General features: G+C 40.7%; 1 long non-coding RNA gene across 22 annotated transcripts in view; it reads right to left on the reverse strand.

The window, feature by feature from the left end:
• The window catches only part of LOC126076545 (uncharacterized), a 470,040-nt gene extending 449,992 nt beyond the window's left edge, over positions 1 to 20,048 (reverse strand). For 4 of the 22 annotated variants that reach the window (XR_007517490.1, XR_007517486.1, XR_007517489.1 and 1 more), the window contains exon 1: positions 19,581 to 20,047. This is a non-coding gene — a long non-coding RNA (uncharacterized LOC126076545). Of the gene's footprint in view, positions 1 to 1,212 lie in introns of all 22 variants that reach the window. The other 18 variants (XR_007517492.1, XR_007517491.1, XR_007517496.1 and 15 more) reach the window with 10 other exon arrangements.
• Between the last annotated feature and the right edge of the window lie 462 nt (positions 20,049 to 20,510).

Consider the following 20,510-nt stretch of genomic DNA (forward strand, 5'->3'; position numbering starts at 1 on the left):
CCCATATATCCTACAGGTGTGATGTTATGTTTTGCGCGTTAACAAAAACAAAAGTACTTCAGACTCATGGTCATTTGACTCTAACACATTTTTCAGCTCTCCACGCACATGTTTTGTCATTCCTCACCTTAAATTTGTAATATTTGTTAGCAGCTCTGTGGGAGCACAGAGTCAATAATTTTTAGAGGGAAATGCTCATTAGAGCTAAAGAGGAAAGCTCAGTAGGGTTTAGATAATGCACAGTAGATAAGAAATGGGAAAATACAATCGACATCAGAGAATAGGTAGCTCTGACCCCTATCGGGTACCCTGAGATGTGACTGGATTTATTACTGATGCTGTATTCTCACACAGCTTCAGTGACCAGAAATGCCTTTCATCCCATCTCAGCCTGGTCCAAAAATCATACTCCCCAGGGACCTAGCACTTCATAATAATGATTCATTATTTATTCCAGCCCCAGGACATTTCAAATGAATGTTTCAAACCACTGCTGGTTATTATATTGGATTTGACTCTACTGATATATTTATTGACACCACAGGAGCCCCCAAAATATGGTGGTCTCCATAGCTCTTTGAAAGCTGCATCTTTATTTGATTTCCTTTCATGAATCCTGAGCCTAGCAGAGTCTTTTCTATAATAAGTAATCAAAATAAATATATTCATTGAATGAATTAATAAGTGAATCTTTACACAAACTAGTAGAGTAAGAACTAATTAAAGTTTTAAGAAATTAATGTTTTTCTTAATAAGCATACCAAACCCTTTCCAATCTGGTGTCAAAATAATCATGAGGGTAGGAGCTGCATCTTTTTTATACATCAAGCACCCAGGACATTCTCACACTGAGGCACTCAATATTTGCTGAGGCAACAAATGACAAGCTAGATTACCATAACACATTATTTTTATCCTTTTTCCTGGTGATATTATATAAGTGCTGTAGAATAGAAATTAGAAACTTGTATCACTTCCTTTTTTACCTACCTTTTATTTTCTCTGCCTGGGCTAGCTGCTGCTTGAGTCACAGTGTCTATAATATACCTACAAGATACACTGGTCAAGAGAGAGAAAAACCACTTCCAAGATATTTCCAGAAAACCAAGTCCAGATCAGCAGAAGAAAAAGACATAAAACAAAAAAAGAGCACCAAAAGTATAGGTACAGGAGATTGGAAAAGGATCTTTAAACGCTGAGAGGAACCTTCACCTGAACACTGCTACAAGTCTTCACAAACATAACAATCTCTACCCAGTTGACGTCATTTGCTCATCACCAGGCTTGGAGTAATGCAAAGAAGAGGATGCTGGTGTAAACGGTAACCACATATTTCCTTGGAATGTCCTTGGATTGAAAAATGACTCAGGTTACATAATATAATAAAGCAATTAAGTCATGATGACATTAAAACACTAGTGGTATTACCTGGTTTGCACTCAACTACTAACCTAAAAGTTGGCAGTTCAAACCCACCGAGCAGTACCTTGGAAGTAAGGCCTGGTGATCTGTTTCCATGAAGACTGCAGCCAAGAATATCTTATGCAGCAGTTCTACTGCATAGCACATGGGGTGGCCATGAGTCAGAATCTATCTGACGGCAACAGGTTTTTTTTTTTTTTTTTTTTTGGTTTTATGAGCTGTTTCGGCAATTTTCTTTCTCTGATCTAGAAGCACTTGCTTATAGAATTTCAAGAAGGCACATATTACAAATCTATCCTTTTGACACAGTGGCTGCAACAATGAGCTCAAGCATAGCAGCAATTGTGGAGATGGCACAGGACTGGGCAGTGTTTCGTTCTGTTGTGCATGGGGTTGCTATGAGTCAGAGCCAACTTGAGGGCACCTAACAACAACATCTTTTCTAAGAGGCACTGAATACCCGAGCAGCTGCTAAATCATAAGACTGCGTATATGGAGTAGGGGGGAAGAGGGCAAAAGAGAAGGGGAAGGACACAGGGCTAGGGAGAAAGATGAAGCGTACCTCCTATTCATTTACTACTCATCTCCATACTGCTGTCATGGTGATCTTCCTTAAAATGCAAACCTAGATTAAGCCATTCCCATGTGTAAAGCCCTTGCTTAGCCCCCTGGCCCACTGCCCTCAAGATGACCCCCTTAACAGGATGGCTACTACCTTTCTGGATCTGACACAAATATTCTCTCTCTGGGATTCAAACAAACTGTCCGATATTCTTCATTTTAACTGTAAAACAGTTAATACTAATTGCCAGTAAATGATAGTAGACTATAAGTCTTTGTACCCGCAGAGGTTAAGAAAGTACTTAGAAAACAGTAGATGCTTGTTGACTAGATGAATGAACTAAGGAAGAAATAAATGAATGAATAATACATTTTTCTTATAAAACTCTGTCCTGTTGTTTTGATTCAACATTGTGAATGTTCCCACTAGCTCGTGTTCACAAGTTGGAAAAAAAAAAAAGTATCCCAATATTCGCAGGAAAAAAATATTTATGCCTATTTATCTTTCTATCTAATAGCCCACCTCCCCCCCAAAAAAATGACATTTTAGATGTGGTTGCTTTTTTCAATGGTGGTCGTTGAACCCAAGAAAATGAAGGGTTTACTTGTGTTTATACTTTCTTGTCCTGCAGGCTAGTTTTATATCACTCACTTAACAGGCCAAAAGCCTCTGGAGCCAACTAAGCAAGTTATGTGATTGAAAGTAAAATAGTAACCTGGTCATCTACTGACTAGGAATTAGAATTCCATCTCATGTTCTTTAGTACCATGTCAGTCTGAAGAAATCATATGTTACTGGTATGAACGCTTCACTCAGGCCACAAAATTTAGGTCACTAAATATTGAGAAACAAACTATCAACTAAAAGTGTTTTCCTATAAATATTACTAGCTAAAAGTACTAATGCAGCTTTCTAATTAAATGATCTCTGGTTACCTCAATGACATACTTCAGTACAGAATGATGGATACCTTTACACAAATCTGAAAACAAGTCCACAGAGAATCATTTTCCTGCCAAATCTGCCTCTCTCCGTTATACCACCAGAAGCCTTAGGCAATAGTGCCACTCATTGCTTGGGTCAAAAACCTAGTATAATAGTTATCCCTGATTCTTCTGTTTCGTGGTCTATATCCAGTCTACCTATAAGTCCTAACCATTTCTCACTTGTGCTGTTACTACTCTAGCCTAAGCCAGCCAGCAAGCCACCCTGCCACTACTCTTGATTCATTGGTCCAACCTCTTCACAGCAGCCAAGTTAATTTTTCTAATTTATGTTTGACTACACACCTTTCCTCCGTGAAACACTCAATGGCTTCTCATTGCAACATGGATAAACTGCAAGCTCCTTACCATGGCCTATAAAGCCCTCTGTGACCCAGCTTTTGCCTTCCTCTCCAGCCTCTACCCTTGTCCCTTGATCACTGCATTCCTGTCAAAGGCCTTGTTCCTATCTGCTAAACATGCCAAGCTCATTTCCAACCCCCTCAAAATTGTCAAATGGTTGCTTTCTTCCCAACATTCAGACCTTAATTCAGATGTCACCCTCAGAGAGGTCTTTCCTGAGCAACTTAGGTCAGTGTCTAACATATTACCCTATTTTATCTGTTTCATAGTTACAGGCTTATTATACGTCCTCTTCTACTAGAGTGGAAGGTTCTCAAGGTTAGGAACTCATCTGTTTTATTCTCTACTCTATCCCTATGGACTAGAACAGCTCCTGGCCAAAGCATGCATTAATAAATATTTGTCAATTAAGTACCACAAAAAAAAAAAAAAAAAAAAAAGGATCTCCTTTCCCAAATATGAGATCAAGTGTTCTGCCAGAACTAGCATACCTGGAAGGCACTATTTTGAAAACAAACAACTTGTCTCTTCAAAAGGAATATTTCAGACCACTGTGTGATAAGATTTGTATCCCACAGTAAAGAAATGACTTGTCATGAGCAGGCACCACAGGTAGTTCATCTTTCACTCTCACTGGATTGAGATCTAAAAGTCTGATCTCAACACCCTGAGATCTTCAGACTAAACCTGATGAGTTATTTTCCCTGTCCAGTCAATTGACAAACAGAAACTTCTGGTCAATTCTCGCTGTCATTTACTCTATCTTTGATCTTTAGAATTCTGTTTGCTTCATCTTACGCAGTTACAGCTCCACTCTGTGGAAAATCAGGGAAAATAGGTATGTTACCTACATAACCACTGAGAAAATTTGGAAAATGATGTATAAGGGATTGCAGTCTGTAAGAACCTCACGCAACCATCTGTGGACTTAAAACTTGCGAATGGCCATCTAAGACAGTCTGTACTTGGCAGGAGCAAAACAGTAAGAAGGTAACCAAAATCTCAGAGAAGAAACAAGTCTATGCGAGCTACAACCTCATCTACCCTGAAACAGAAAAACCCAGATGGTGCCTGGCTACCACCACTAACCGTTTGGATCGGGGTCACAACAGATGGTCCTAGATAGAATGAGAGAAAAATGTGGAGCAGAACTCAAGTTAAAAAAAAAAAAAAGCCAGACCAACTAGGACAGTAGAGAACACAGAACTCCCTGAGACTATTGCCTGAGGCATTCTTTAAACCCAGAACTGAGCCTACTGCCTATCCCCTGACATCCTCTTTTAGTAAAAGAGCTGAGTGGCACACAAAATAAAGCCTATTATCCAAAAGATTGGTGCACTATTTAAAAACAATCTGTATGAGACCAAAGGGTTAACAATTACTCAGAAGGAAAGATGAGAAGATAAGGGGACAGGGAAACTAGAGTACTGGAAACTGAACAAACAGAACACAATTAAAGAGAATGTTGACATATTGTGATAAATGTAACTGATGTCACTGAACAATTTGTGCAGAAATTGTCAAATGGGAACCTAACTTGCTATGTAAACTTTCACCAAAAACTCAATAAAATATTATTTTTTAAAAACCCACAAGCATAATGTATCAGAATGATGAAGAGTGTTTAATTCTTATGTAGATTGGATATTTTAATCTCTAAAAATTAAATATGAATCAAGGGTCAATAAATGTTTGAGAATTCACTTGCTCTCCCTTCCTGTCTTCTCACCGCTTTCATTTCCACAGCAGACTTAAAACGATTCAGAAATTTTCTCTTTTAAGTATTACATCTCTGTCAGTAGACATTGTGACATGTATAAAAATCATAAACACAAAATACGAAGTTCATCCTGGTGAGACCCAGAAATGAGACAAAAGAGCAAACAATTTCCTATGTTTAGATATAAAGAGATGAAGCCATGAAAAGTGGCAGTGCCTGTTTTGAAACGGGAAAGAATATTTTTCACTAACTAGCATTCCTTGACCCTTGACGAAGGAAAAAGATCCTTTGTGAAGCTACAAATAGTTACGAGCAATACCAATCAAGACCTCACTGATGTCCAACGGGCTCAGCTTCTAGGAGATCAAGTCATTGTTGCAGAAAATGAGTTACTGATCTCTCTCAGAAAAGTCCAGAAATATTTTAACATTTAATAAATTGCAATTTAGGGTATCCAAGGCAACAAAACATAGTCTGATTTCAACTAACCCAACAACACTCAATGTAAGAGCTACACAGTTTCCACCTTTTTACCATCTAAGATTTTAAAACCCTTTCAGGCCTAGTTTCAACCTATGATGGATGGACATAGTATTTTTCTTCCTTTTCTCAGCTTCAAGGAGTTAAATTTGAGCTCTACTATCTATTGTGTTTTTCATTGCACTCACCCATTAGAAGGCTTCAACACTTAGTGTAATTAAAACTAGGCAAAGTTTATCTTTGGTGACCCAAGATAAACCCTTCATCTCCATGCTCTCCCGTGCTCCTGTCTCTTTTTAGGTCTCAAGTTCTTTCTCTATCAAAACATCCTCCAGAGAAGTGATTTGAATTCCTCAGCACTAAAGCAAACATCTGCTAGAAGCTTCAAGGTTGACCTTTCTCAAGGAGCTAAGAGGACAAACAGGAATCAATGCTTTGAATTACAGTATGTTTCCTAAAATTAGGGAACAAGGTAGAGGACACTGGAGGGGAGTTTTCTCTGAACCTGTGAAATTGTCTGCTTTGCCTCCACAGTGGTTAGATCAATTCAGTTAAAAAGTTCAGAAACAGGCTTTGCTCTCAGGTAGTGCATAGCTCACTGATAACATAAACCTCTAATTCTCATTCATGAAATGATTACAAGAATATTTAAAGGATGGAATTAGTACTAAAAATGGAGACTTTCACAGAGGAGGTGATGGCTGAGCTCTGTCTTGAAGGATGAATAAATTTTATCAGGCAGTCAAGGCTAAAGGACATTTTAAGCAGTGGAATTAAATTAAGCAAGGTAAGTCTTGGTAAAAGCATTTTATTAGTAAAATGTTTTCTAACTTCCTTCTCTCTCCCCTCTCCTGCACTTCCCCAGAGTCATTTCCAGAAGGTTCTGACCGTAGGTATTATGAGCATAGATATGTATTGAGAATATTATTGATGGCTATTCACTGTGTAGAATACAGTAATGAGTAAGACACAGATTGTCCCAATCTCAAAGAAATTTACAGTGAATGAATGTGTTTAGACAGAAATGTATGCAAATAACATAAAACAGTAACGATTGACCAGGAAGAGATAGAAAATAGTGTGAACTGGGAATAAAGCTAGCTGGCCATAAAGCAAGTCAGCCTCTAGCTTCCAAAGTAATAGTGCATGGCAGAATATTTTAAATCTCATTTGAATGGTGAAGTTAATGTCACAAAGTCCCACATGAGTTAGAGAAGACTGGGCTAGGTGGAAATGGCTGCCTTTAAATCCTGCCCCAACCTCACGTTCCCAATTCAATGAATAAGCCCAGCTCACAAGGATCAGGTTATCCTGGCTTAGGGAAGAGACTCAAGGGTTTTATGTTTCCCACATCTACTAACTTATGTAGGAGCCCCTGGGTGGTACAGACAGTAATCACCCGTGACTGCTAACCAAAAGGTTGGAGGTTCTTCTTATGCACTGCTGATGGGAATGCAAAATGAAACAATCATTTTGGAAAATGATAAGATGCTTCCTTAGAAAACCAGGAATAGAAATACCATATGATCCAGCAATCCCACTCCTAGGAATATATCCTAGAGAAATAAGAGTCGTCACACGAATAGACATATGAACACCCAAGTTCACTGCAGCATTGTTCACAATAGCAAAAAAATGGAAACAACCTAGATGCTCAAAAACAGATGAATGGATAAACTATGGTATTACACAACAATAAAGAATAACGATGAATCTGTGAATCATCTCATAACATGGATGAATCTGGAGGGCATTATTCTGAGAGAAATAAGTCAATCACAGAAGGACAAATATTGTACGAGACCACTACTGTAAAAACCCATGAAAAGGTTTACACATAAGAAGAAACAATCTTTGACAGTTACAAGGGAGGGAAGGTTTGGGGATGGAAAAACATAATATGTGTACTACCTGTTTAATGAGAAACTAGTTTGTTCTGTAAACCTTCATCTAAAGTACAATTTTAAAAAAGGAAAAAAAAAAAGGTAGTCCAAGTTAAAAAAAGAAAAGAAGTTTGGAGGTTCCACAGGCACCTCAGAAGAACGGCCTAGTGATCTTTAAAAAAAAAAAAAGTGATCTACTTCTGAAAAATTAGCCATTGAAACCCCTATGGTGCACAGTTCTACTCTGACACACATGGGTTTGCCATGAGTGGGGATCAGTTCAACAGCAACTGGAAAAAAAAAAAATAACTTCTGTGGTACTTCCGGTTCAAGAGAATTCGCCCACAGATTAAATTGTATGGAAGAGTTCCCAGCAAAAGCGTTAACCACTTCCTTGTACGCTCTCACCACAAAACTCATCTTCTTTTAAAAAGAAAAGAAACCTAAATGTCCTGCTATCTTTCAAAATCGTGTCTCTGCTGCTGAGGGCTGCATCTCCTTGTCATCTGGTTGCCTTAGAGACATCACCTCTATTCCTTACTTCATGTGGGGTTGCATATAAAGATCACTTTAAATGAAATTCAGGAAATCCCCAGGACTCGGCAGACTTCTCTGTATGGTTGTCAGCAGCTTTCCTTGCTCAGACCAGTCTTCACTCAGCCAACGGTATGTAGGCCAATTAGAATAAACATAGCTTAGCTCTGCAAATGTTGACAAATATCCCTTCACCTGTGGCCAGATCAGGCTGCTCCATAGAACTTATGTGTTGAGAGTTTGGGCTTGTTAGGAAGTCTCCGACCCCTGTGGCCAGACATCCAGCTGATTGTTATAGGCAATTGTGAGTTAGGTAAATATTTTTTTAAGGCTGAAAAATTCTAACAGTCTGGGTAAGTGTTCTCCAAGGCCTCAGATGATTTAGGTGCTTTAGAGGTAAATTCTCATCCCTTTCCTTTTTACCTTTTAAGGCAGTACGGACAAGATTTGAATTTGTTGTCGCTTTTTTGTTCTGTTTTGTTTTCTCAAGAGTGGAAGGCTTATGTTTAAGGAAGCATCTCAAGTCCAATCACACGCTCTCATGGATTCGTACCCATGTAATGCCGCAAGAAGGGCCCTCATGAAAAATGAATGCATTGACAAGGAGGAAAGCAATCACATAAACCCTGAGATTTTTATGATATGAAAAAAACATGAAAGGAGTATCCTATAGTTTAGAATCACAGAAAAATGACTCAAAAAGACCTCAGAGACTGTCTCATCTAATCTCTCTTTTTTCTGAGGTAGGAAATTCATTCTCCCTCATTCTTTCACTCCTTCAGAACTGGGTAAGATTCATGCCAGGCCAGCATTCAGCAAAGTGTGATCCAAGGACCAGCATCATCATCATCACCTGGGAACTTTCTAAAAATGAAATTCTTGGGCTGCATTCCAGACCTACTGCATCAGAAACTCTGCGGATAGTGCCCAGCAATTTGTATTTTAACAAGACCTCCAGGTTATTCTAATCCACACTGAAGTTTGAGAATTGCTGCCCTATGTGATATAAATGGAATATATTAGCCAGGTCTATTTAGTTTAATCTGATATGGGTCCTGGCTGAAAGCAGAGAATACCAGAAAGATGTTTACCTGTGTTTTATTGAGTATGCAAAGGCATTTGACTATGTGGATCATAACAAATTACAGATAATATTGGGAAGAATGGGAATTCTGGAACACTTAATTGTGCTCATGAGGAAACTGTACCTAGATCAAGAGGCAGTCGTTCAAACAGAACAAGAGAATACTGCATGGTTTAAAGTTAGGAAAGGTGTGTACCAGGGCTGCATCCTTCCACCATACCTATTCAATCTGTATGCTAAGCGAATAATCTAAGAAGTCGAGCTATATGAAGAACAGGGCATCAGGATTGGAGGAAGACTCATTAACAACCTGGGTTATGCAGATGACAAAACCTTGCTTGCTGAAAGTGAAGAGGACTTGAAGCACTTACTGATGAAGATCAAAGACGACAGCCTTCAGTATGGACTACACATCAACATAAAGTAAAAAAACATCCTCACAACTAGACCAATAAGCAACATCACGATAAATGGAGAAAAGATTGAAGTTGTCAAGGATTTCATTTTACTTGGATCCATAATGAACATCCATGGAAGTAGCAGTCACAAAATCAAAAGATGCATTGCATTGGGCAAATCGGCTGTAAAAGACATCTTTAAAGTGTTGAAATGCAAAGATGTCTCCTTGAAGACTAAGGTGCACCTGACCCAAGCCATGGTGTTTTCAGTCACCACAAATGCATGTGAAAGCTGGATAATGAATAAGGAAGACGGAAGAAGAATTGACACCTTTGAATTGTGGTGTTGGCAAAGATTATTAAATATACCATGGACTGCCAAAAGAACAAATCTGTTTTGGAAGAAGTACAACCAGAATCCTCCTTAGAAGCAAGGATGGTAAGACTATATCTCACATACTTTGGACATGTTATCAGAAGAGACATTCCCCAGAAAAGAACATCATGCTTGGTAAAGTAGAGAGTCAGCAAAAAAGAGGAAGACCCTCAATGAGATAGACTGACACAGTGGCTGCAACAATGGGCTCAAGCATAACAACGGTTGTGAGGATGGTGCAAGACCGGGCAGTGTTTCATTCTGTTGTACATAGAGTCGCTATGAATCGGAATCAACTCGACAGCATCTAACAACAACATTTAGTTTAAGAGGAGCCCTGGTGGCACAGTTGTTAAGTACTCAGCTGCTAACTGAAAAGTTGGTGGTTCGAACCCACCAGCTGCTCTGAGGGAGAAAAATGTGGCAGTCTGCTTCCAGAAAGATAACAGCCTTGGAAAACCTATGGGGCAGTTCTACTCTATCCTGTAAGGTCACAATGATTTGTAATAGGCTCAATGGTAACAGAAAAAACTGGATTAAACAAAAAAGGGAATCTCTTGATCCATATAATTGAAAAATTCAGGGCGTAATTAGGAGTGGCTCAATCTAGCAAATCAAATAATGTTGTAAAACAGTCTCTACCCATTTCTTGCTCGCTTTCTTCTTTGTTGCTGTCATTCTTAGGTTCTTCCCTCATGGTGGTCTTCTAGACAAGCATCTCTAGGCTTACAACAATACAACTTCCAGTACAGTGGCAAGAAAAAAAAGCTTCTCTTTCCCAACTGTTCCTAAGAAGTTCAGAATTGAGTCTTATTGACTGTGGCCTGGCTGGGTCATAACCCATATCTGTTCCAATCATTCTGGCCAGGGATACAAAATACTCTAATTGGACACATCCTCAGTCACTTGTCCAATCGTGTCTACTCCACCAAACCACATGGACTGAGAATAGGAGATGGGTAGATCCCCAGGGAAAACGGGAGTGGTATTATCTGAAGAAGGGAGAATAAATGCAAGCCAGGTAAAGCCACAATCACTACAGATAACATTCATGTCAACATACAGTGGTAGAAATTGACTCATTTTGATACATTTCTCTGCTTTAGTGCCCAGAGCTAGTCAGTTATGTAATCCCGTTTCGTTTTGTTCCTTTTAAAACACTTTTAGTATGTTTCTTCTCCATCCAAAAGCAGCGCCTTCCTAGAAATCCTCGTTGATGATAGTCTTTATTCCCTCAAATTCATCTGGCTATTTCCTCCAGAATAATCTGTTAAGAACACCACTTTCATGTTAATCTTTTGCTTGTCTTCAGTGGCTCCAAATTTCCTTCTCCATCAACTGAAAAGTCCTCTGTTAGGGTGTCCATACCTGGGTCCCAAGCTGCCTATCTAACTTGCTTGCTAACAGGCACCTCAGCTGGAGTCTTTGTGGTGCCCTCCCCATGTCTTGACCACAAGCCCACATGCATTTCAGCCAAAATTCCCCTTGACTGAAACCCCAATCCTCCGGCCTACTGAAACCCTAACCAGGCTTTAAGAACAAGCTCATGTTCTACCACTTCCATGAAAAATCTTTTGTCTGCTCCAACCCAGTCTTACAAACTTTCATGAACTCCTACAGCATTTAGTGTCTGACCCATACAGTGTAGCCCTTCATTACAATTTCTGTCTTAGTCAGTGATTGTTTTGTTGCAAGAGAAACAATCTGTGTTTGTTTAAATAAAAATGTAGATTGTTGTAAGGATTCAGAGGGATTTCATGTAAAACAATTGCAGGCAGATTAGCCAAACCTAAACAGGTTTGAAAGGTCATGTATTAAACAAGAATAATTATTCCTTGTGCTTCAACATGGATAGACATAACAGCCTTTCTCCGCACCACTCAAACAATCTCAATCAGTTATCTGATCTTTTAGTTTAGAAGAAGAAACTACATGAGCTTAGTACAGCCCCTTCTTCTCTTCTCTTCAGGTACCTTCTGTAGGAAGCACTCAACAACAGATTTCCATGGCAGAAAAAATGGGGGTGGAAAGGTGGCAGTGCTGCAGTTTTCCAATTCTGCCTCTGAGATGTGGGTAAGTTTATTTTTGGGGTGAAATTAGTAAACCCATTGTTACTGCAGGGCTAAAGTTATTCTCCAAACAGCTTCATCAGTAATAAGTATGACACTTTTATCTTCATTTGTCTGGCTGTTTTTCAGTTGGTTTCAAACTCAGGAGGGGAAGAAAGGGCTATTATTACTGGTCACATTAAAATGTAAATAATCAGCTATTCTCTACCTGGAGCTGCATATGCATTATCACTGCTGTAAATCCACTCCAATTCTTCTCTGAAAACTAACTTCTCTTTAACTTGGACTTCTGGATCCTCAATAACTTGGGATTCTGTGTGGAACTGGGTGTTATCATGAGTGACAGAGACTGCTAATTTTCCCCCAAATTTATTCCATATTTCTTCTTTAGTAACAGAACACCAAAATTTTAGCTAGACACATGGTGGCCCAGAATAAATACATTTCCCATGTAGGTGTGGTCATGTGGGTAAGTTCTTCTCAATGAAATGTAAGTGGAGGAAGCACGCAAAACTTTCAGGAGATATGCCAACAGAAGAGGGAATTTGCTCTTCTCTTCCTATTTCTTCCTTCCTGCTGGTTGAAATGCATTTTCAGTGTCTGGAGCTGGGGCAGTCATTTTGGACCATGAAGTAGAAGCAGTGTGTGCTAGAACTTGCTCATGTGGGCTTGTGAGAGCAGATGGTTAAACATTCAGGAATTTTGCAAGCTGTTTGTTAAACCTTTGGTAGCTTGAAATTGCCCGTGGTAGGAGTACTTGTATCAAATAAGTTAGGCAACTGCTACAAATCTTTTTTTTTTTTAATGAATCGGTTTACCAGCACACTACTAGATAGAAGCTACAAGTTGAAGATGACATAGCAATAAGATAGAAGGAGACAGAGTCCCTGATAATCATGAAATAGCAGCCACAAAAGCCCTGAACTGCCTATGTTTATGTGAGACAAAAATGAGCCTTTATCTGCCTAGGTGTTGCAATTTTTGGTTTTTGTATAAGAAAGCCAAATCCAGCTCTTGCTGATACCAAGCTGGGGTACTGGGCCCTACTCTTCTTTATTTAACACACAGTGCTCGCCATCACTTGATTATAGTTTTGGTGTCACTAGAAAAGTAAGAAAGAAAATCTGACTAGTTCAGCTTAGCTCATGCCTGGCCCATGGGTGGGAGCCAGAGGTGTGAGTCCCATGGTACAAACCTGGCCACCTAAACCCATCCTTTCATCAGGGCTGTGGGTTTACATCTGAAAAAAAGGAATGTGAGCTGGGCAGGCACCTCAAAGTTGTTCACTATAAAACCAGTTGCCAACAAGTTGGCTCCAACTTATCATGACCCTATGGGTGTCAGAGTAGAACTATGCTCCACAGAGTTTTCAATGGTTGATTTTTCAAGAAATAGATTACTAGGCCTTTCTTTTGAGGCATCTCTGGGTACACTCGAACCTCCAACCTCTCTGTTAACAGCTGAGCACGTTAAGCATTTGTACTACCCAGGGATGCCTGTTCATTGTACTACCATTTAATACATTACACACAGATGACTTACTTAATATCATTGTGTACGCCTATTCCTTTTATGCCTATTTGTCAAAATTATTTTCCAAAAACACTGTATAAGCCATTGTTTATATGTAATTTTCCTATAATTGTTAGATATATATTTTCTGCTATGCTGTAAGTATATTATACTATACATTATACTTTTCCAGCCACTGAGCACTCTACCATGCTACCCTGAGTTAAGTATCTTCTTTATTCCAGTGTGGTCTCTCTCCGTTTATTTTGTGTTCTTGCAAAGAGTTCTGACCAATCATGCCTGGCAAAAGCTTTCAAATAATCGTTTCATACCTGCCAAAATGAATGAGAAAGTGTATCACAGGAAGTCTTCAAATGCTTGTTTTATTGCAGCTCAAAGAATAAAGTTCCTTAGGCAATGACAGACTGATAGAAGTCCTTGACTTTATGAAAGGTCTCATAAACATTATTGCATCCAGAGTGGATTGACCAACAATCATGTGAACATATAACTAAAGGAAGATATAATTGGAGGTATATCATGACTTCAGGGGATCTGAAGAGACTGAAAACACCATTACTTATGTAGTAAGACAGAATGCATTTGTAGTGGACTTTGCTATAATGATCCTTTATAATGCTGACTCAGTTAGGGTACCCAGATTCAAAATACAACCCAGGTACCAACTACAGTACGCATCTACTTAAAAAATGTGTGTGCACAAGTACTACAGCCTCCACCAGACTGAGTCCAGCACAACTAGGTGGTGCCTGGCTATCACCACAAACTGCTCTGACAGAGATCACAATAGAGGATCCCAGGCAGAGCTGGGGAAAAATGTAGAATAAAATTCTAACTCACAAAAAAAAAAAAAAAAACAGACTTACCGGTCTGACAGAGACTGGAGAAACTCCAAAAGTATGGCTGCCAGACTCCCTTTGAAGTCAGTACTGAAGTAACTCCTGGGGTTCAACCTTCAGCCAAAGATTAGACAGGACCACAAAACAAAATGAGGCTAAATGGGCCCACCAGCCCAGAGGCAAGGACAAGAAGGCAGGAGGGGACAGTAAAGTTGCTGTCATGGATTGAATTATGTCCCCCCCAAAACGTGTGTATCAACTTGGTTAAGTCATGTGCGGTTGTCCTCCATTTTATGATTGTAATTTTACGTTGAGATGATTAGGGTGGGATTGTAACACCACACTTACTCAGGTCACCTCCCTGATCCAAAGTAAAGGGAGCTTCCCTGGGGTGTGGCCTACATCACTTTTTATCTCTCAGAAGATAAAAGGAAAGGGAAGCAAGCAGAGAGTTGGGGACATCACACCACCAAGAAAGCAGCTCCAGGAGCAGAGCGCGTTCTTTGGGCCCGGGATCCTTGCACCTTAGAAGCTCCTCAACCATGGAAAGATTGAGGACAAGGACCTTCTTCCAGAGCCGGCAGAGAGAGAAGGCCTTCCCCTGGAGCTGACACCCTGAATTTGGACTTGTAAACTACTAGACTCTGAGAAAATAAATTTCTCTTTGTTAAAGCCATCCACTTGTGGTATTTCTGTTACGGCAGCACTAGATAACCAAGACAACTGGTAATAAGGAACCCAAGGTAGAGAAGAGGAGAGTGTTGACATGTCATAGGGTTGGCAACCAATGTCACAAAACAATATGTGTACTAATTGTTTAATAAGAAGCTAATTTGTTCTGTAAACCTTCATTTAAAGTACAATAAAAAATAAATAACTGAGTAAGAAATATTTACTGAGCTAAAAAAAAAAAATACGTGCACATGTGTATTTCACGTGTGGGTTGATTTTACATTATAAACTCCTGGAGGACCTGGAGAGAAAGAGATAAGACAAGATCCATGACCTACCAGGTAAAACAGACAAGTACAGAGAATTCTACAAAACGGTGTGAAAAGTGTTACGAGAAAAATAAGCAGAGTGTATTGCTCATGGTGGTTGACTCTCAATACCCACTCCACCCCGAATGAACAGACTAATTCACCATGAGAATACCATTTCCCTCCCTGGTCATTGGCTTAAAAATGGACATACAATTCCATCTTGGTCAATGAGGCATAGAAGGAAGTGTGCTGGAGAGAATCTGCAAAGTTCTCTCACTCCCGAAAGATGTAAAGAAGAAATGCTCCCCTTCTTGCTCTGAACAATTGAAGTCAGCCACCTCCCCAGTGGGAAGGCCTGGAATGAAGACAGGTATCTGAGTAAACCAAACAAAATCTATTGCGATCAAGTCGATTCCAGTTCACAGCAACCCTATAAGGACAGAGTAGAAATGCCCCTATAGGATTTCAAAGGCTGGTGGGTGCAAACTGTCAGCCTTTTGGTTAGCAGCTGAGTGCTTACCCACTCCACCACCAGGGGACATCTGAGTGGAGAGATTTAAGTGCCATAGGAAGGAGTAGCAATTACTTTTCTCATAGCCAGGAGCTACACCTCTTAAAAGTGGCAGCTACTTTGCATGATAACTATTTGCAAAAATCTTATCTGTAGGGCAAAAACCAAACCCATTGCCGTCAAGTTGATTCCGACTCATAGCGACCCTATAGGACAGGGTAGAACTGCCCCATAGAGTTTCCAAGGAGCACCTGGTGGATTTGAACTGCCAACCTTTAGGTTATTAGCTGTAGCACTTAACCACTACACCACCAGGGTTTCCTGCTACAGGGCAAAGACCAGCTCTAAAAAAAGGCCACAGGCACAGTGCCATGGGCAGCCCAATCTTCATGGCCAGGGAAAAAGCTGAAAAGCAAAACCTCCAATAAATTATTTTCAAGAACATTTGATGGCGGGAAATAGGAAATGATTAGAAGGAAAGACTTTTTGGGGAAATGTAACCACTCAAGGATCCCCTCCCCAAATTCTTCATTACTTAAACCACTTATACAGAAGCCTACTTTCTTCGGTTACACCTCAAGAACCACATTTTTCCTACACTAACCTTCCCTTCACTTCACAATAAATTCTAAATCCTGTCCCTTCAGGATCCCTTTCTGCCCTCCACTGGTCATGTTAATTAACCCCCAGTATGTAGCAAAATGGAGCCCTGGTGGCACAATGGTTAAGAGTTGGGCTGCTAACAAAAAGGTTGGCAATTCGAATCACCAGCCAATCCTTGGAAACCCTATAAGACATATAGCATCACTATGAGTCAGAATTGACAGCAACAGTTTTGGTTTTGTTTTTTGGTTTTGGTTTATGTACCCAAATGGGGACTCTGGTGGTACAGTGGCTTAGCTGCTAACCAAAAGGTGGCCAGCCCAAACCCACCAGCTACTCCTCAGGAGAAAGATGTGGCAATCTGCTTATATAAAGATTACAGCCTTGGAAACCCTCTGGGGCAGTTCTAGTCTATCCTATAGGGTTGCTTTGAGTAGGAATTGACTCAACAGCATCAGGTTACGGATTTCTGTACCAAAATCGCTAGGGAACGTTTTAAGAATTAGCAATGCTCCATCCTACTTCCGCACCACTTGAATCTAATATGAAGCCAGAGTTAAGAATCACTGTATCACTATATAATAGACTGCTATTGGGTGCTGAATATCAAGAATTACTGAAGAAGACTTATAGCTAAAAACAAAACTCTACCCTATATTTCATGTCTGGAGAACCCACAGGCGTAGGAAACAGACATCTATATGCAGGGATTGGAGGGAGTCAATATTTGAACAGACTCAGTTCTACCCCTCTTCTTTGATGAAAGAGGAAGACTGGGAGAAAGACAAGGGTTGTGCTTCTTGTTGTTGTTGTTAGGTGCCATTGAGTTGGTTCCAACTCATAGTGACCCTATGTACCACAGAACAAAACACTGCCCAGTCTTGCACTATCCTTACAATCATTGTTATGCGTCTTGGGGGAAGGCATTTTGCAGAATGGCAACTATCCCTTCCTTTGCCCCTCACCATATGGAGGGTTAGAATTCAACCTGGACCCTCCATACAACAAGACTGAGACTCTGAAATGTTATCTCCCATCACCACCACTAAGTTGAGGATTGGAGAGTGGCTCTGGTCTGAAAGTTACCAAATCACGGGACTGGAGGCACAGTACCTGATCCTTTGGAGAGTGGAATGAGGGGCAGGAGAAAGATGCTGGAGCTAAGATGGAGTGTCAGAGGGCAGGCTACATTGCTACTATTTGTAGTAAGAATACAAGAATTTCCCATGGCGAACACAACAGAGAATCTCTAATGGAGCAGGAGAACAGTGGGATGCAGATCTCAAATTCTCATAAAAAGACCAGGCTTAATGGTCTGACTGAGACCAGAGGGATCCTGACGGTCATGCTCCCTGAACCCTTTGATAGCCCAAGATTGGAACCATTCCCGAAGCCAACTCTACAGATAGGGATTGGCCTGGACTATAAAATAGACAATGATGCTGATAAGGGGTGAGCTTCATGGCTCAAGTAGACACTTGAGAATATGTGGGCAACTCCCATCTGGTGGCGAGATGAGAAGGAAGAAAGGGACAGGAGCTGGTTGAATGGACGCTGTGAATACAGGGTGGAGAGGAGGAATGTGCTGTCCCATTAAGAGAAGAGCAGCTAGGAGTACACAGCAAGGTATGTATAAGTTTTTGTATGAGAAACTGAATTGATTTGTGAACTTGTTACCTAAAGCACAATAAATAAATTAAAAAAAAAAAAAAGAATTTCCCATGGCTCTGGTAGACTCCAAGGAAGGTGGCTGGGCTTAAGCCACCATGTTTTCCCAAGTGTACCACCAACGGTGTGAACGAGAATATTGCACCTGAGATCTCTACCCAGAGCCTGGGAAGGGTAGTCTGTAGAGCCCACTGAAGAACCATAGCATGTACCCCGAGAGTCCACATTCGGACTCCTTCCACACAGAATCAACCGAAGGAAAGCCGGTATTGGCCACATTAGCAACCACAGCCTACAGAGAGGAGAGGATTGTGCAAGGCAACCACACGAGGGCAGGCAGACAAGAAGAATTAATGTAGGTTTCAGCTCCTACACCACAGCGGTAAGGATAGAAAATGGGGCTGGGATGTGAGAGAACAGACCAAGAGCCTCGCACCCCACCCTCCAGCATTTAGATTACTATATTAGCCTTTCTGGAGGTGGGTAGGAAAAGGAGAGAACTTTGAACGGAAAATAATTTTAAAACCTTTAAAATGAACATTACTGAGTCTTAAGATTTCAGCGAGACTGTTTTAATAAACTGGAAGTAACACAAGTTATGGAACTGGGCTGAGGAGTCATTAAGGAAGCACATTACCCAGTAGGCAAAGAGTTTTGACAGAACACAGTCAGTGGCAGTTATGGGAAAACAAAACCCTTTTATGTTTATATCCTAACACAAAGAAAGATTCTCAGTAAACTGGTTACACATGCTAATGTTTGCACTTCCTCAATATGAGCTGAAGTGTTGCCTCTCCTAAGTAACACATTTACGTTTCCAAGGAGGCTTTCATGGAGACAATTGTGGAGCAGGAGGTAGTGTGAGGTGGCTGCAGTGTTTAGCCATAATATTAACTCTCCATCCAAAGCCAGACATGCCTTACTAAACAGGTAAATAAACAGGGGCCCTTATTGCCAGATTAAGTCCCAACCAACCAAATCATGTTCCTCATGTGAGATTCCTCTGTCACAAATGTTGTTGGGTTTATAATGGGGGTTTTGACCTGATGGTTTGACTCAGAGCTGTGTGAGTTAAGGGCAAAGCATTCAAAAACAACCCAATAAAAACCCTAACATTGATAGAGAGCCAGACAGGCCCTGGTGATAGTTCTGGGAAAATCCTAACCATTGTTCCATATAATGAAGTAACACTCCAGGACAAATTCCAGGATTTGTCAAACCCAGGGACCAAAAAAAAAAAAAAAAATCCATTGCCATCGAGCCAATTCCGACTCACAGCGACCCTATAAGACAGAGTAGAACTGCTCATAAAATTTCCAAGGAGCGCCTGGTGGACTCCAATTGCCGACCTTTTGGTTATCAGCTGTAGCTCTTAACTACTATACCACCAGAGTTTGCAACCCAGGAACAGTACCCTGAAATGCAGCGCTGCAAAGATTGATCATGAAGAGCTATAAAGCTTACCAATTACGTCGAATTAAAATATTAAAATAAACACATCATATCTCAAGACTTAGAGTCAAATTAATTTCTCGTATCTGTAGTTTGCTACAAAAACCACCACCTTACCCAGAGGCTTCTGTTCCCAGATCAGCAGACAAAGGGGGACTCCAAAATGAGACTAGCTTCAGGGCCAGTTCCATAGCCTGAGGTAATTGTGATTTAAAACCCCTCCCGCACTCTCACTGCCTCCCGGCCTAAGCTTTTTCTTTTCTGTGGGTCTGAAAAGTAGTGCCTGAAATTCTCAGCATTCCTGTCATTCCCTAAGGGCTGAGGCAGCTCTCTAAGCATTCTTGCCCACAGTCACCTGAGGAATTGGGCAACAAGTCCTTACGTGGGAGGCCAGGAAGAAGTTAAACCAAAGGGTAGTAAGATTATTTGGGAAAACGAGAGGGGGCCTTAAAGGAAACACAAAGGACAGGGAGTTCAAGAAAAGGAGCTTTATCAACATAAGCAGTTTCCCCTGCAGACGATTCCACCACTAGGCACGTGTCGTGACTTACCTAGCAACGGAATGTGGGCTGGGGAAGGGAAGCTGGTACAGTTATAGACTGCAAAGGAACCCGGGGGCCCTAATACAAATCCTAAATTAAGATTTTTAGCTAGTGTACACTATTAAAGGAAATGCTGGTGGCATAATGGTTAAGAGCTAAGGCTGCTAACCAAAGGCTCAGCAGTTCAAATCCACCAGGCGCTCCTTGGAAACTCTGTGGGGCAGTTCTACTCTGTCCTATAGGGTCGCTATGAGTCGAATCGACTCGACAGCACTGGGCTTGGTTTGGTTTGGCTGACCCTATTACAACCCTGGAAAGAAATGTTTTCACTGGGGAAAGGAGAGTGCAAGGCAACCTCACTAGGGCAGGCAAGTTAAGAAGATTAGATGCAGGTTTTACTCCTACAGGAGAGGGGTAAGGATAGGAAAGGGGGCTGGGATGTGAGAGGACAGACCAAGAGCCTCACACTCCACCCTCCATCCAGCATTTAGGATTAATATGCCTT

This window comes from Elephas maximus, chromosome 4 (genome assembly GCF_024166365.1).
Source record: "Elephas maximus indicus isolate mEleMax1 chromosome 4, mEleMax1 primary haplotype, whole genome shotgun sequence".
Classification (NCBI taxonomy): Eukaryota; Metazoa; Chordata; class Mammalia; order Proboscidea; family Elephantidae; genus Elephas; species Elephas maximus.